Source organism: Vanellus vanellus (assembly GCF_965231255.1).
Source record: "Vanellus vanellus genome assembly, chromosome: 8".
Taxonomy (NCBI): Eukaryota; Metazoa; Chordata; class Aves; order Charadriiformes; family Charadriidae; genus Vanellus; species Vanellus vanellus.
This window is the reverse complement of record NC_138913.1, coordinates 9,330,667-9,348,606: the sequence shown is the minus strand read 5'-3', so window position 1 is coordinate 9,348,606 and position 17,940 is coordinate 9,330,667. Positions and strand designations below refer to the sequence as shown.

At 43.9% G+C, this 17,940-nt stretch overlaps 1 protein-coding gene across 1 annotated transcript in view; it reads left to right on the top strand.

Moving 5' to 3' along the window:
* The first annotated feature begins 6,375 nt into the window (after positions 1-6,375).
* GNB4 (G protein subunit beta 4) overlaps positions 6,376-17,940 on the top strand; it is a 31,429-nt gene continuing 19,864 nt past the window's right edge. Inside the window, exon 1 of the mRNA XM_082486979.1 lies at positions 6,376-6,445. The gene's annotated coding sequence lies outside the window, so the exon portion shown is untranslated. The remainder of the gene's footprint in view (positions 6,446-17,940) is intronic.

Here is a 17,940-nt window from a genome sequence, read left to right as displayed (position 1 = left end):
CCCTCAGGAGTGGCTGGGGTCATAGCAACAATGTTGATGCAGAGGCAGGTTAAGAGCCAGCGGCAGCAGTATGCTGAAAAGCTTACTGAAAACGGTCACTGTCTCTCTGTAGACCTGGAAACCCAGCCTCTTGTACCAGATTTCCTCATTCATGACCGTAAAACTCTTCAGGTACCAAAAATTCTGTAAGTTAAATGGCAAAACTTAAAAATTGGAAGCTTGAGTGATGCTCCTGACAGCTCAGTGTCAGCTCAGACTCAAAGTTCAGAGCAACATGAAATATATTTGTAGTTTGTCTAATATGCAACACTTGAATACAGCGTAAAGTTCTTGCTGCAAAAAAAAATTCTTTCCTGGAGGTTAGCTTCGATTCCAAAACTGAAGAATAAATAGCCTTTGCCATCGTTACCGTAATGCAACTGCAACTCACTGAGTTAAATGCTTAGTTCATGTACTGATCTTCACCAAAGCGTTTGCCAGTGTGACGCCTGATAGCATGGCATTCTGCAGTCTGCAATTAGCAATGCTGCACTGTGTTCAGTGGGACGGTATTGTATCTATATACAGTGGGGTTTGGCTGTGTAAATGCCTTCATTTGTTGGTGGTGCTATGTGAATACATATACTTACTATTTTCTAAGATATGGGGTAGCATTGGGATGCAAGAATCTTCCATTAAAAATGTGAAGAGTAGTTTGATTTTGTTGTGATTGGAAACTAGCTTATATTTGTAAGGATTTCTAAAGCTAATAATGGACATGGTTATGCTTCTTCAGTTGGCTTCCTGTCTTGTTCCATAAAAGGGCCAAACAATCTCTGAACAGACTGAACAAAATAATACATCTTTAATACTTCTTTCTTCCTAATTCTACACTCTTTTACTACCCATGTCAGTTACTGAATGCTTTGTTAAGCTCCTTTCATTACTGTTGACATATTCTCTTTTGTCTCCACTCATCTCACTATATACCTGGAACACAACTTTAATGTACATTACGCTCTTCATTTGTTGAAGAAGTAACTTAAAAAGTCACAAAAAGTGATCACTTGCTGTTCTATGTGCAGCCAACTAGTCCTTGTTTGCTCACTGGTGCAGACGCTGTAAAGTTCTTAGGGTTTAGGATAAGGTTAGGTTAGGTATACAGTAAAGTAATTGTAATTTCCAAAGCAGGATCTAGAATATACCATTCATAATAGTTAAGGGAAGAGATGTTTGGCTGAAAAGGGTTGGGAGATTTTTCAAACTGAGAGTTAAAAAGGGATCTTCATTGTTTCTGCCCCTCCCATCTGCTGTTCTCTGCAGCTGAAAATGGGGCAGAAAGCCAACATCATGACATTTGAGCAGACAGCAGTTTATGGAAGTGTCTATTACAATTCCACACCCACGCCCATGGTAGAAAGGAGCCTTCTCCCTGGCCATTTCAAGCAAAGTTGCTGCCAGAGAGTTACAGCTGATGTGAGACTTCATCCCCTGAGCCTGGGATTTGTAGGCAGACATTTTTTCTATGTAGGTTTTAAATACAGATTCCCTTTCCTCTGCTTGCCTTCTCCTCTCCCTCTCCAGAAGGAATCAAAAGAATTTCCAAAAAACACTGTAGAGTTTTCTCAGCCCTCGCGCGCCATTAGTACAAGCGGGTTGGACTGCAGCATCAGAGACCGTGCAGAAGCACGGTGATTAATATGAACATTGTCTTTTGCCTCACTTAGTGATCTTAAACATTGGTGAAATACCTTGCAAATTACAGTAGGCACGTGAAACCCGCTACTGGTCTCTCAGTGTTGCAACTGGTCTTAGACGGGAATAATATAGATCAAATGGCTTTTTCAGCCCACTTGATTTTTGTTGCTGTTCTTTTATGATGAGCAGTTTCAGCAGTTCCATGAGTATCCTTCATCATTTTCCCTGAAATAAATATTAATACACATTATTAATAAATACATGCATACATATAGGCCGTATATAAAGCACCTATGCATATATATCCACTCCCCTTTCTTCTATTTAAATAGCGTTCAGTGATTGCTCATTTCTCTTTAAAGGATGAGTCACCTGGCTCACTCTGGAGTCAGGATTCTAGACTCAAAACTGTAGCTGCACAACGATCCAGCTGTGTAGCTTGATCAGTTGTTTTACTGGACCTCAAAAAGTAACCGCACTCTGTGACATCCGCTGTTTCTTCAGTCTCCTAAATAACAAGAAAAATATTATTCCTGTTTCTCCTTACATTCTCTTTCCTTGATTTTTTTATTTGAATTAAATATTAGAGAGTAAGCACGTGGATATAAAAGGAACTGAATTATGCTGGATTGGCAGCCTTAGAAAGTGAAGTTCACTGTTTCTTGGTAGCACAGGGACACTAGTAAAACACAGCAAGGATACTCCCCTCTGCCTGCCCAATTAAGCAGTGATCCGAAGACCGGAGCTGGTGGTGAGCAGCTAGAGCAGTCGCCATACGCATTCTTTCTTGGACTTCTAGTGAGACACGTACACCATGTGAACTAAACTGCCACCTTAGATGCATTTCATGTAGAGCATCAGCTGGTGTGCAGAGAGATCAGCGCTTCTTCGTGCTGTGAAAGGTCACCTGTCTGTAAGCAGAACCACCGACAGAATAACAAAAGATGATCTGTCATGCTTCAGTTGTGCGGCTGAGCAAGTGGAGGGTTCTTGAAATGAATGAATGTTAGACTCTGTTAGGAATAAAACCAAGAGCTTGAAGGTAAAGCAGTAAGACATTTGCTTCCATATTTAGCAATAAATTGAGGAAGGGTACCTGAAGGTGGACACGTTTTCCTGTCATGTATAGAGAACTTGAAGATAATATGCTGCTTAACAGAGTGATTAAACTGTATCAGTAAATTAAGCGAACTTTTACATCTCTAGCTCTTTGTAAGTCTTGAATAAAGAACAACATGAGATTGCTCACTTATTAATAAAGGGTTAATCACCATTTTAATTCCTAGATCTGAAGAGAAAGATGGAAATGTAAGGGGAAAAAGATGTAGATTAGCGTATCTCACCTGAATAGCTGTGTGGGCTGCAGTAGCAGAAGTGCTGTCAGACATAAACAAAGAATGAGGACAAAGCAAAAGGAGAGCATACATACTGCCAGAGCGGCCTGGTTTAACCAATGAAAAAGACAATGATAAAAGGAAACCGGCATTGCCATTACAGAGGTGTCACAAAAGCAGATTGCCACATTGATAAATTAATTCTGAAGTCTGAATGAGCAATTTATTTTTTCTTTTGTTTTCCTAAAGTTAGTCAAAGGGGCGGTGTGATTCAGTCACACTAGTGGAGGGGATTCCCTCTGGATCTTTGTCTCTTAGTTATCTGTGTTTGGGGTTGTTGGTGGGGTTTTTTGGTTGTTTTTTTTTTTTTTTTCTTTAACTTGGCTTCTGAACAAACTTGATTACTTCATGTATATCCTGAAGTGTTTTGGGAAGGAATTAGATAATGGGCTGATGAAATGTGGGGGCTTTCTGGAACATGGAAAGTACCAGGCTGACAGCAAACTCTGCATTTCTCTGGAACCAAGAAAAGACATGCACAGACTTTAGTGGTATTTTTAGCCATTTAGATTATATGTGTGCCTGTCCATCTTTATGCCTTTTGGTCTCAGGCCCTGCCAAGACCGGGGGAGTTTTTTAGAAAATGTCTCATTGCTTCCTAGTACCCGTTCAGTGTCCTAACACGCAGTGTTCCACAAAATTTCCACCAAAAAGGGTGTTTAGGGTGCTGATGGAGCTATCTTGGCTGAGGTTTTCAGTTACAGCTGAATCAGCACAATCTCCAAACAGGTTCCCTTCCTCTGGAGATCTGTCCCTTTAGAGATGTTTCAGACTCATCGGGCAGGAATCCAAGCACCGGGGGCCTCCAGTAGTGTTTAATCTATCAGAAACCGAAGTTGCTGTGTTGGCTGTAGTAACTCATAATTCAAAGAGAACATGTTAGAGAAACTGATCTAGATATTGATTTTAAAACTCATCTGGCGCGGTATCTCAACATTTCTCTTTCACTGCAGAACAAATTGATTCCTTATATAAATTCTAAAATAATATGAAGCATATAGCTGAACTGGCATGAGAATAGCTCCATTGGGGTAGCTTTCATTTTGCAGATTAGGGTTTGGCATATGAAACTGGTGATCAGGAGCATAACTGGTTGTAAAATATTGCCAGTAGCAGGACTGGGGATTTCAGTTTCATTAGGAATTCTTTGTATAATAAATGACTAAACAGACTACACAATAGGCGAGATGAGTTTTATAAGGAGAGGCAATTTCTTTTGTTTGTACTGGTTGGTTTAAGAAAAGATACTCTTCCTTGAGAAGTCTGCTTTGCTGTTAGCCTTGGACCACCACAGCTGCAGCAACGCCACTCCTGCAAGATGAGTTCCCTTGCTGAAAACCATGTCCTGCGTGCTTAATTTTCCCAGTCTGCAACTAAAGAAACTTCCCTGTCTCCCATATGAGTCATGAGGATAAATTATGTAATTTTTATAAAATATCTTAATTTGCTCCACTGGAAGGACAAAGACTGATAATTTCATAATATGTGACTACCTAAATACCATCTGAACTTTTCTGGGGCTTTGCTTACTGCCTGTGATTTTTCAGAGCTGTTTCAAAACAGAAGATAAGAAATTATGTGCTCATTCTGGGACCATATCTTGTCAGTAATCGCTACTCAGAGATCCAAAGTCTGAAGTTAAGAAAAATGTAAGGGAGCAAGCATAGTTTAAGAGACAGCTATCCTTGGCAATTTCTCCCTTTTATAAAAGTTAAGCAACTTACACAGTGATACAGTGAGTCTGAGGAAAGGTTTTTTCCTCCTCAAGTATGGGCCAACAAAATCAGACCCCATACCCTGTTGATTTTTGCTATGTGATCACTCAGTAAATGCAAAGTAAACATACTGCTGAATGACATCTGTCCTTTGGATAAATGGAGGACAGATGTATTGCAGTGCAGGAAAGTACAACATAGACTTTGCAACCAGGACAAAGCTATTAAAATAATAGGTTTGAGTGAGTTAAGGGAAGTGCATGAATGTTTTTTAAAACTGATTTAAGGTAAGCAATGAGCTGTTTCATTACAGTACGTACTGTATGTTCCAGTATGTACTACCATTAACACCAAGCCATTTATCAGTAATACACTAATAGCTCCAAGATTGCTTTGCTTGAGTAGTTGCGATACTCACGTAAAATATTTTACAAAACCCTTGAGACTTGGTGGTGCTGATGGCGCGGCAGATCCATGCTGAGAAGATGGATGACGCCAGTGTCCCATCTTTAGTGTTGGGAGTCCTGACCTGGGCTGCCCGACATTGGCTGTGCAGAGGCAGAGGTGTCCCTGCGGCACCAAGGTCAGCGGAGCAGGCGAGATTTGAAGAAGGTGTGGCCGGTGCATCCCACAAATTAGCTATTCTGTATATTCTCGGGTCTCACAATCAGCTGTGATTGTGGTTTGGCAATGCGAACATAATTTGAGCAGGGGATGCAGAAGGGCAGAGCGCTTTGCACTGAGACCGATACACCCTTGGCAGTCTGTCTCTGATGGTCCTTCTGCTTTCCCCATGTCGCGAGAAAGATGGGTGCACCATTAAGGGATGCAGGATCGCAGCTTTGTGAGAACACAGGAGAACTGAGTATCCATTCACACTCACCACTTCTACCTTGTTACTGATCTGCAGAGTTCAGTGGAGTTTTACTCATCAAAGGGAATCACTGCAGCCCGCTGGGCGCTGAGGGACAGATACGACTTTTATTGGTCAGACCCACAGAGGCCAGTGCTGCCCGCGGGGAGGTTGTCTGAAAATGCGGCGTTTGGGGCTGGAGCCCGCCACCCTGAGCCCCGGCCGGGCCCTCACCCTCCTCCCCGGGGGCTCCGGCGACGCGGCCAGAGAGTACCGGGGGGCGGCCGAGGAGCAGCCCCGCCGTTCGGGTGCTCGGGAGGGGAAAACGCCTGTTCCCCTCGCCCCCGCGTAAAGGAGCATCTCCGGCCGCAGCCGCGCCCACGATCCGATCCGCTGGGCACCCGTGCGCCGACACCCACCCCCCCCCCCCGGGACGCCCTGTGCCCCGCGGCCGCCGGCGACAGCCGTACCGGGGGCGGGGGACGGGACTTGTATGCGGTACCGGCCCGCAGCCGCGCCGGTGCCGCCGGGCCCTGGGCCCACACACGAGGCTCCCCCGCACCGAACGCGGCCCGAGGGGGCCCGGCCCCGCCCCGGGGCTCGACGGGCCTCGGCGCCGGCACCTCCGGGGCGCTGTCTCTTTAAGCGCTCTGACGTCAGCTCTGAGCAGCCATGGCAACGGCCCGTCACGTTGGCTGGGTCCATGCGGGAGGGGGAGGAGTTCCTCCTGCCGCGACCGAGCGCCATGGAGGCGGCGGCTCGGTGACACCCGCGCGGACCGTTACCCGGCGGCGTCCAGCCGGCAGGTATTTCCCGCCCGGGCTGCGGTGGGGCGGAGGGTGCCCGCGGAGCCGGGACCCACCGCCGGCGGGGGTGGGGGGCTGGGGAGCGCGAAGCCCGGGCGGTCTGCCCGTCCCCCGGGGCTCGGCGGGGCCGCCCGAGGGTGGCGGCTGGTCCCGCAGGGCGGCCGGCGGCGCCCACGCCGCGGCACCGGGAGGGGGGGGGGGGGGGGGGGGGGGGGGGGCGCCTCGGCCGGGCGGGGCGCGGCGGCACAGACGGGCTACGGAGAGGGGGGAGAGGGAGGAGAGGCGGCGCGGGCCTCACTTCCTGGTCCGGCGGCAGCGCCGTCCGCCCCCGCGCCGCGCTTGGCCGCAAGTGGGGCGGAGGAGAGAGGATGCGGGCGGCGGCCTCTCAGAAGGTTCCAGCGCGCTTCCCGCCCGAAGCGTTGGGGCCTGAAGGCAGGCTTGGCCCCGCCGCCCCTCAGCGCCGGGCGGGCGGGCGCGGAGCTCCCCGGCGTCCCCCTCCTCCTGCGCCCGCCGCCGCGCCCCCGCAGAGCCCGGCGGGGCCGCCTGGGAGCGCCGCGCCCGCCCCGCTCCGCCCCTCCCCTCCCATCGCGGGCGGCCCCATCCCGCGGGCGGGGGGGGTGGGGGAAGTATGGGCGGTACCACCGCGCCGCAGCGCCGGGGGGGAGAGGGGGAGGGGGCGGTGCTCGACGGGGAGAGCCCAGCCGCAGCAGGGGAGAGAGCGCTGAGGCGGCCGCGGGCGTCGCCGCCAGCAGCGGCCCCAGCCCGGCCGGTAGCGCCGCTGCGATCCCGCCAGCAGGTAAAGCGCCGCCGCCGGGGCGCCGGCTGCGACCGCTGGGGGTGGGGGGTGGCTGGGGCGCCGCCCTGAGGCAACGGGCTGGTGAGGGGCGCGGTCCCGCCTTGGGTTTGCGGGAACCGGTGTCCGCCGGGAGCGGCGGGGGGTGGGCGGCATCGCCGGTTTCCCGTCCAGGCCGCCCCGGAGCCGCGCCGCGCCCAAGTCTCTGCCGGGAAGGGTGGTGCCGGGGCAGGGGTAGGCCTCCGCCGCGCCGCGGCCTCGGGGGGGCTCCCGGAGGTGGTGCCGGGGGAGGGGTGTGTGTGTGGAAGGGAGGGAGAGGCGCGTCCCCCCGGCGTTTCCCCAGGCTGGGGGTGGGCGGGAAGCGGGGCGGAGGGCGGCACCGAGCCCCCCCTGCCGCCAGGTCCGGCGCGGCTCCGCCGGAGGGAGCCCCCGGGACCTGCAGCCCCGCGGCGGCCGGCGGTGAGAGCGGCCGCAGGTGGCGGAGACATCCTCTGGCGGCCCAGGTGCCCCTGCTCGCCTCGCCGGGGGTCTCCAGGGACGGACCTGGCGCTGGAAATAATGGGATTAGCGATGGGGGTGGCACGGGGGTGTTGGGAATGCTCCTGCCAGCCCAGCAGTATCAGCTAGCCCGGCAGTTGGGACTTCAAAGTCTGTACAGCTGGCAGCAACAGGCGGTTTCCAGGTTTATGGAGTATGCAGGGAAACTCTTCTCTCTCCTTGTTAAATTTCTGTACCTATCTAGAACTTGTTTGGGTTTCTGCATTCCGTAAATTCGTCTTGTGGCAAGGGGTTACGTGCGTTGTGTGAGTGTTGTGACAAGGGTAGATCGGAAGGTACTCCCCGTCTTTTGGAAAAGTGCAAAGTCATTAGATGCTTTTCGTGTCACACTTAGTATATATTGCTGCTTTCCACATCCTGATTTCTTTTGCAAAATCGGCTAGCCTTTTTTTTATTATTATTATTTATTTGTACATATTGCTGAGGTTATCAGCTGCTTCAACTTTTAGTTTGGTCTCGGTTAGAAATTGTACAAAGCATCCAAATTGCTTTTATCAGGTAGACGAGTTTAGTTTATTCTGTAATATTATCAGAGCTGATGCAAAATAAGCCTCTGATCTGTTCCCTCCTGTTAATTATACAGTTTGGGAATAGATATGTTGTCTTTTGTTAGACAGATTATTGCAGCTTTGAAAAATACATGTTTTTCCAGGCCGGTTTTCAGTTCTGAAACAGGAGCGTGGTAAGTCTCAAAGCTAAGTATAAGTTGAGGAAAAAATTGCTTAGAGTTTAATTTGATTATATATAATCGATTTCTGAAGCAACAGAATAGTAGCTGTTCTCTGCTAGGTACAGAATATTAGGAAAGGAAGGGAAAAGAATGACAAAATGGTCTAGAGAGGAGAGACAGGTAACCAACCTCTAAAGCCCACTGTAAAAGCACTGGGAGAGATGAAAACTATTTTTTTTGAGTCTGGTGAGTTTTATGTGCTCAGTGGAGTTCTGTGTTCTAGTTTGGTCTCTGATTTGAAAAATGTTTTGTTCGTTTTCTACTGTGAATCTGACCCGAGAGATGAGGCATTGCTTGGTGAGAAGCGGTTCCCCTGTGGTAGCTGGGTGCTTTGCCTCTTTTGCCAGTTGTCAGCGTGAGCTTGTTCTGGTTTGTTGTTTGTTGTTGTTGCCATCCTTCACCCACAGAGTTAACGGTAAGAGCATTTGATGTGCTTTCCAGAATTTCATATACTTCCCTAAGTATAAATAGAGTATCCGGAGATTTTTGGTAGCTCTTGTGGGGAGTAGTGTGAATATCGGGGGGTGTGAGCCTGTGAAATCATTTGAGTGTGCAGAGGAAAACCCAAATCTGTTCTCTGACTTTGACTAGAAATATTGGAAGTGATGTAAAAGATGGTCACTAATCTGACAATTAAGTGATAGATCTAGTAGATGCAGTTCCTGGTTATAGTTGGGGGAAGTCTGAAGCAACGTTCACAGGAGTAATAACTCTATCAACAAATTAAAATGAAACAAACCACATGACAAACCCTTACAACCCTGAAAGTCTTCTAATGGGATGGGAATCTTCAGTGGGTTTTTGCAATGTTTGTTTGTGATTCTTAAGCACGATAGCTGTGGTGAAGTTAATTTGTGCTTCCAAAGAACGGGCTGATTTTATCTTGGAAGAAGGGGGCTAAGGAAAACAGAGAGATCATAAATACATGGATGTGTCTCACTGTGTGTCTAATATGGCAAAATACAGGCAATATTGAATTATGTATTATTTCGTGACAATTAGTAGTTTTTACAGTGGATAATGTAGATGAGTTATACAGATCTAATATGTTGAGAACTGAGGCTGTAACAATATAATAATATCTTTCATTTGTTAATCATGAAAAATTTGAGTTTCAGGTTACAGGGATGCCTTCTTCCGTATGGTTAAAGTGGTGCAGCAAATAGCTGTTGCGTTCTCTCTTGTTCTGCCCTTTCCCGAGTACTTGAAAAGTTGGTCTTGCCAGACTGCTCAGCTCATTTAAATCTTAAGTAGAAGATTGTTGGCTATGAATGTCATCTGTTATATTTGTGTTGGATAATTAAAGTTTCAACTATATTTTCATGTTGCTTAGTTGAGTACTAATATATCTAGTGTTTAATTTGTCCAAGTATTTTAGTATTCCAAGCAGTTTCTAAGGAAGAACCTGGGACTCAAACCTCATTAGGAAACCTTGCAAAAATATTTTTGAATACAGAACTGTGGATAGTTCTTTTCTAGAACATTATGCAACTTTTTAAAATGGCACAAATTTATGAATATAAGATTTTGAAGGTGAAATGGGAAATAAACCCCCCCACAATATGCAGTGCATTGTAAATCTTCCTCTCTTACTGTCTTCTCTGCCAGAGTCATAAATTAACACTGTTGTGTCGCAGAAGACAGGGTCATTTGATTTATTGTTTTTTTATCTCAGGAGTCACTTTAAAAGGTCTTATCAAACTAGTAGGAAATTCAGAATCTCTGAGCTTGATGTGCAATGCTTGCTTATGGAATATAAATACTTAGGGACAATGATAATGCAGTGATTGTGTTTTGTACTTAATACTGTCTGAGAATAGCGATGCTCAAATTAATGCAATTCCCAAGTGCCTGGAACTTGCTGTTTAGAAAGTATGCATAGTATTGCTAATCAAGAAAATATTTTTTTTAAGTTCCACCAGAATTTTTCTCTCCTCTAATTGGATGCAGACCTGTCACTTATTTAATCTTCTGAAGTGTGTAATTAAATTTAGTTGTTATTGTTTTGTTCTTGTATGAAACCTCTGTGTTTTGCAACCGAGTGTTTTGTAATAGAATTTATGTGAAAGATGCTAAACAGAACTAAAGCAAATGATCTTGAAAAACATGAACCGTATGCTCTTCTCTTAAGGTTGTGGTTTGATATCTGATACTGGGGCAGAGAGCTTCATAGAGCTTTCTAGAGAGCATGAGGCAGTGCTATACAAAGCTGCAGCTTTAATTTTAAAAAGTCTGTACTGTTAGGATTGTGTTAATGTGTTCAGCAGTATGTGAACTAGGAAACAGTCTGTCTTTGCGGAGAGCCTGAAACTAAAAACCAAGAGGTGAACTTCTTAACATTTTGAATGGGTGTCGACTTAGATGCCATCAATGATACTCAATATTCTGATTATTATGAATTGCTTTAGTTGGTGTGGGGAAATACCATGATAAGAAGACAAATGAGAACTGAGCTGAAGGTTTATAGAAAACAGAATTAAAACAAATATAGATGGACATCGATTAGCAAATAGTTATGCTATTCAGTGAGGGCAGTTTCATTTCCTTTAATATGTCTCGGCTTCCAAGAGTATGTGGAATGCTGACATATGGTAAAAGTTGTTCTGATTCAGTTACTATAACTCTTGCAGCCTGTTGCCTTCTGAAAAGACTTGAATTGGAAAGGAGGGGAAAGATAGAAGTGCCTGACTGTAATGTAGAGCAAAAGGCACTTTCAATTTCCTCAAATTACATAAAATTAGTTGTTTGGAGGCAAAATACGTGTGCCAGTTTGCAGAAACCGTAGTTTTCCCTTCCTTCTTATGTTAGACCTAAGACAGATATTAATCATATGGATTTTCAATGTAAGCCAAATGTTTGAGTCATTGTGAATCCTACTGTTTTGAAACATTAAAGGAGCTGAGTAATGGTAAGATTAAAATTATTTGTAAGATTTTAATTTACAAATGGTGGGGGAGGGGAACAAAACAAAATCATCAAATCAGTCCCAGGATTGAATATGTTTCTTAAATGAGATTGAAGATCTTGGAGCTGCTCTTGAAGGCTGGCTTGGCGTCTTTGACAAGAACGAATAACCTTCTCGCAATCAGTGGTGGCAACTCTTGGGCCTGTTTGGTTTGTTTTCATGGTGCAGTTATCAGTTCAGGTGGTGAGCATCTAGTCTAGCACAGATTACCCAAACAGTTTCAGGATAACTCGATGATTTAGTTTTTCTTGGATTAATTTTTGCTACCCTAAATATTTTTATTTTACTGTAGTAATTATTTCTAACATAAACTGCAGTTGCGTCATTTTTTGTTTATATATTGAAATGCAATTTATGTGGTATTTGTACACATTTCAAGTCTTACATTAAAATTAAAGATGACTATTCATGATCTATTATTAAAACACATGTGGTATTTAAAATTGATCTGGTTAAAAGAAATCTTTGAACTAAGTATTTTCTGGTGACCGTTTCTGTCATGGCTGATCGCTTTAAGTGATTGTTTCTGTAAACCAATTTTATGCCTAGTTTGGAAAAGGAAGACATTTTCCTTCCTTCAGGTTCTTGATTTAAATTGAGTTTAGTTGTTATTGAGCTGAAAGAAATACTCAGATTGCATACATAGATGCTATGTTTGTCAAAATCTGATTTAACACACTGTAAATTTAGAGCTCAGTGTGTATCTAGTAACTTTGATCAGTTTTGGTGATTTGACTTAAAGATTTTGACAGCGTAATGTAATTTCAGAGTACTAAAAAATTAATAAATCTGTTTTAGGTAGGCTTATTCTATAAAAGCTTCCCCCCCCAAAAAAAATCATAGATGAGGTTTAAGCAAATGTATTTATCTTGTGTTGCTGTGTGAGAAGACAAACTGGAGTCCTTTCCCGTAGATGTGCATGTTGGTGGTGGGAAGGAAAGGAAGTAGAAGAGCTAATCAAGGTTTGTAGCAATCTCAACAATTAGGTACAACAGGCAGACTTCAAAAAATGTCACAGCAAAGTTTCCAAGAGTTCATTAAGTCCAGATGCCCTAGAGTTTCAAGAAATTAATAATGGTATTATCTTCCTTCCATGGGATCAGTAGGAAGGACACAGCAGGGATGTTGGGTGCTCCTAATTGTGTTAGGCATTTTATAGGATATTAAATGCCTCTTTTTAATCTTTACTGACTAATGCTTGTGGGGCACAAAACTTCTCCATTGTGGTTGCTCTTTCTAGTAGTTTGGATGCAAGGTGTCTAAATGAAAAAACAATCCAAAGTGTGGAGAATGAGGTGGCCAGGAAGTAAAACTACTGTTTTGGGTGCTAGAAATGCAGCCCTAATCTCTAAGATATGCGGCAGAAACAGGGAAACTCCTCTTTTGTCTTAGAAACAGCCCAAAGAAGGGAGCTGGTTTATTTATTTATTTATTTTTTGTACGGCAGTATGAAAATGTCATGCAAGTCCAAAGTGGAAGTGCTATGAATGAGTATGTAATGATGTCAGCGCTTGGTTGCTGTTCCCCAGACTTCAGGAAAAAGCAGCTAATTGGGAAGGTCAGGTAGCTGGCAACAGGAAGTCATTAAGGCCTTTTTTTTCCCCTCTCATCTGTTAGTTTGTTACAAATGCAAATAGATGGGCATCAAAAGCCAAACAGGGGCTTTGAAAAAGAACGAATTAAGAAAAGAGAATTGACTGTTCCTAGTGGTGTTGCTTCAGAAGCTTGAGCAATTTTCTGTTCTCAGTCTCTAGAGAAACCTGGTGGCCCTGAATGGTAGACCTTCATAGTAACTTTGACAAGATGACAGCTGAAAGGCCAACGTCCTAAGCAAACAGTTAAATTGCTTGAGAGTTTCATTGGTACGGCTAGTGTTTGCCTTTGCATTGAGTCACACGCTGTTGTGCTTTGTGCTTAGCTTCTGGAACCAGGAGTTGCAGGATATTTAGCCGTTTTTACTAACCTTTCAGTCACAATTGCTGAGGAAAAACTCCAAAACGGTAGCATGCGTATCCCAAACATTAAAACCAAAAGACTTAAAAGAACAGTGTCTGCTCTTTGGTGAAGGCTGGAGGCAGAGACGCTGTAGTTAGCGAGGCTGATGTTGACCCAGCTCACTTTGCCTGGGATGCGTAGGAAGTATTTGGAGGAACAGAAGTTTCGGTGGGTGGGAAAGAGAACCTCCAGCAAAGCAGGTTGTGGAGCCGTGGGCTCTCTTGTGGCCACGCTCCCTGGCAAATACATTCCTGTCTAGAACCTTAGGCTTTGTCTCCCCAGGGGAATTCTGCTATTTATAACCTAGCAAGTGTCACATTTCCATAGAAAAGTTCTCGTATTAAAAAAAAAAAAAAGTGGCACTTGGGGAAGACCGCTTCTAGTGGGAATATTGTACTTGCTTCCTTCAGCGTTTTGTTTCACTTCCGTCCTCTTCTGTTGGAAGATGACCCTAGATGAAGTTTCCTTCTGGTAGTCAGGTATGTAATTTCTGACTTTTGGCCACTGTAACCTGAATGTTTATGTGACCTGAGTATCTTTTTTTTTTTTTTTTTTTTTTTTTTTTTTTTTGGGCTATGAACTCTACAAATATGCTTGGATTTTAAGGCATTGTAAATGAATGAAAAATAAGGAATCACAAGTTTAATTTACAACTTCCTTTATAATAATATCAGCTTTTTCTAGACAGGTTCTTTTATAAGAAAGGTTTTTATCTTGCCCCAAAGTTTTTTGCTGGATATAATCAGTATCTCCTACTATAAAGACAGCCTTCATTTTGAGAACCCTGCAAGTGTGAAGACAGAAGCACAGTGATACATGTTGCTTTAACATAACATCTTCCTTACACACTCGGTGTAGTTTCTTTTTTAATAAGTGACCATTTGAAAACAGGCAGTACTGCACGAGAAACATCAAAAGCAATTCAAATGAGTATAGATTAGTTATATCAGTCTCATCACAAGTGGTACCCGAAGTAGTTACACAGCCTATGTACTCTTAATCCCTTACTTGCATTAGTAGGGGTGAAGAACAGTACTTAGGGGTTTTGTTTTCTAGTATGGGATTTCTAATCGTTCAGTGGTTCTCTGTAAGGTGGGGGTTTTTGATATTTTTTTTTTTTAAGTCCTATGATAATATGCATTAAAAAAAATAATTAGCAAAACCTACGAAAGTAGCCTGAACTCTAGTCTGGAAGAGGACTTAATTTTTGTGGCTTAGAATTACAAATAATTGATCAGAAATGTATTGTGAACCAGAAGCAAGATTAAAATTAGACCTGAGGGCAGTAGTTTTATCTGATCTTTGGATAATCGGTATAAAAAAAGCAAATGTTTATATCCCCTTGTTTTCTTATGAAAGAGTACAGCTGTATGCTAAATGTTACAGCTGCATAATTATGTGAACTGCATAATGCCGCGCTGTAACTTTGGTACCAAGGGAGTATGTGTGTGGTGCTGAATGGTGAGGAGGAGGGAAGGATGCTGAAGACTATGTATAGATCAAATGCATTATTTTTTTTTCCCAAGCTGGTGAGACATTTGAAAGGATGCAATGTGTATGTGTAACTGGTACTGCTGGGCTTTCTGATCCTGAAGTGTGTAAGAATGCTCCGCTTTCAAAAACTGTCAGCCAAAAATTATTTCATTCAAGTGAATAGTAATCTGAGTTGAATTGAGGCACTCTTCCTGTAGACAATATTAGTTTCTCCTAATGTGTATCTTCTCCACTGGCTTTAAACCTAAATTTTTCTGTGTACTTAGTGCCCTTTTTGCAGACTGTGCAGTCTGCATGCTCTCAGAAAACAGGAGGCTGCTTAAGTAATCTTTTGTGCATGTATATGCCAGACCAGATTTTGTAAGTATAACACTGCTTGGCCCTACAAGATGCAAGGGTACTGTGCCACTTCAGTAAATATCAACATACCAGCACCTTAAAAAACAACAAAAAACCCCACAACACCCCCCCCCTCCCAAAAAAAAAAAAAAAACCAACTTGGTTAGAGATGGATTTAAGTGGTCTTTCAAAATTATTTTGAGTTGTCATGCTACAGTACACTTTTCATAGCAAAACTTGGTAGAGTAGCTTCTGGGTATAGCTGGATATTTGAAGAGGCAAATATTGTAGCACGCCAGCTCACTCTATGTGTGTGTCCACCTGTCTGTCCCCAAGGAAGAAATTGGACTGGAACCATCTCCATCTGTCTTGTTACTTAGGGTTACATCTTTTTGCTTCATTAAAGATCTTTTTTGCCACTTCTTACATGTTTTGAATTGCAAAACCAATAATTACTTCTTCAGTGATGGAGTGTCCTGTGGTCAGTGAACCAAATTTTCACTGGAGAGTCATTATTGTAGTCACAGAAGACTACAGAACTTGAATTTTACATGAAGTTCTGTTTGCAGGGAGTGTGATAAAAATAAATCTGTGCTTACATACCAAAACATTTTGACCTGGAAATGAACATACTGAATATAAGATGCAAGAATGTTACTTTTGGAAAAAATTGCTCTTTTGGACTGTGAAATATTCATGGCTTTTAAAAATTCCTTCCTTCCTGCGCTTTTTTCAGCCTTGTGCTTCACACTGAATTTTGTGGTGTTTTTTTTTTTTTTTTTTCTAGAATCTAGCGTGTGTAGGCAAAGAAGAGTAGGGGCTTTCTGTACATGTTTTGTGAATGTACTTGGCTTAGACTTTAAGTTGCGTTTTAGAAATAAACTCTTATCCCTGAGCTGAAGACACCAGTCTAGTGAACTGTCTGCTTACTGTATAAAGAAGGGTAAAAGTCTAAAGCCACTGATCGTTCTTTATCAGTAAACTTTATAAGAATTATTTCACTCTAATTTCTAAACTGTGATTTCCTTTGTCTCTTTTGTGACTGCCTTTAACAAGGTCAGTATTTGTTGATCTATTTGTCTTCCATGGCAACTGTAATCAAACCAGGGATCAGACGCAGAGACGTGTGCTGATGTGTTAAGCCTGATCACCGGGTGGGTTTGCGCGCTCGTTTGCAATCTGGGCCTGCGTGGAGGCGGCAGCGCTGGTAAAGTGCCATTGACTTCTCCACCCAGCAGTACGACTGCAAGACGTGCTCAAGCCACCACTGCTTCCCCTGCTCTCCTCTGTCAGTGAAAAACACTGGCGGTTGGTACGTACAGTACTGAAGGCTGAAGGTGGACACACATTTGTCTGCCTCACATTACTTCTGTTATTACCTTCAAAAATAGTTACCGCGGTAAATACAAACATTTTGATGTGGCCGGCTGTGTTTCAAAGTTATACTACAATCACAACTATGTGTTATCACAATTCTGTGTGTATTAAGTGGCATGTATTTCTGTTCTTTCTGACGCGGAGGTGTTTTGGCGGTGGAAGGAAGGAGCGGTGTTGTTGGCTTGAAACTGCTTCTGCCCCACAGTTGGTGGGTGGGGTTGGACTCGGGATGTGATTGCACGGGGCTTGTTGGCACACGGAGAGGCAAGGCCCCTTTCCTGTCCCACTCGTTTCTTGGTTGCTCGTGAGTTTCTTTTGTGACCTCTCCTTTCCACCCCTACCTGCAATTTTGAGCACATACCATTCATCGGTTCCTTAAAATTGGGGATGGTATCTGTTGGAGAAATGGGTGTTTAAATAAGTTCTACTAATACCCTTCCTCTCGAGAGGCGTTGGTTGATTATTTCCTGTTTTTGTACCAAAGCTAGAATGGAGACGTATCGCTTTAAAACACTTCCAAAATGTGCAGAAGCGCAACAATAGCGCTGACCTCAGCGAGCGAGGTCACACCCAGGCTGCTTCCTGTTTTCTTCTTGGGGAGACCGGAGGCCCCGAGTATGGGATAACTCGCCGGTACGTCTGCCTGGGGGCTTAGAAACCAGAGGGACAATTAATCCCGTCCTACAAAATGAAAATTTAAAAATCTTCAGGAAAAGATTGAGTTAGGATTTCTGAGCTTATTTTCTAAATGGTAACCTTTTTTTTTTTTTTTTTTTTTTTAAAAATTAACCATTATTCTCTTTCTTTACTGAAATGTCTGAAGATGTTCTGTGGCTAATGCACCCCTCCAAAGTGTATATTAAAGGTACAGAAGGGAAGGAGATGCACTGAAGAGGTTTTGAGAGGAGAGAGAGAAAGAAAGAAAGAGCAAGGTACACAATGGCACAATTGCAGCCCTTATATACTGTTATTTCAACTTATGCCTCTTTCTGTTTGGATTGAAGTATTAGTTGACCAATATAAAAGCTCCTTGCTTTGTTGTCGTTGTTTATTGATGCAGTACAGCTACAAATCAGAACAATTATTGGGAAAATGAATAGCTGCTAAGGTGTCTTTGAGAATCAGAGGGGAGAAAACGTAAGGCCAAGGTACAGAAAGAAAAAGGCATTAAATGTTTAATTTTCCTCAGGGGAGAGCTGAGTGTGTGTGTGGTCCTCAAACAGCTTTACTGTAGTAAACACATT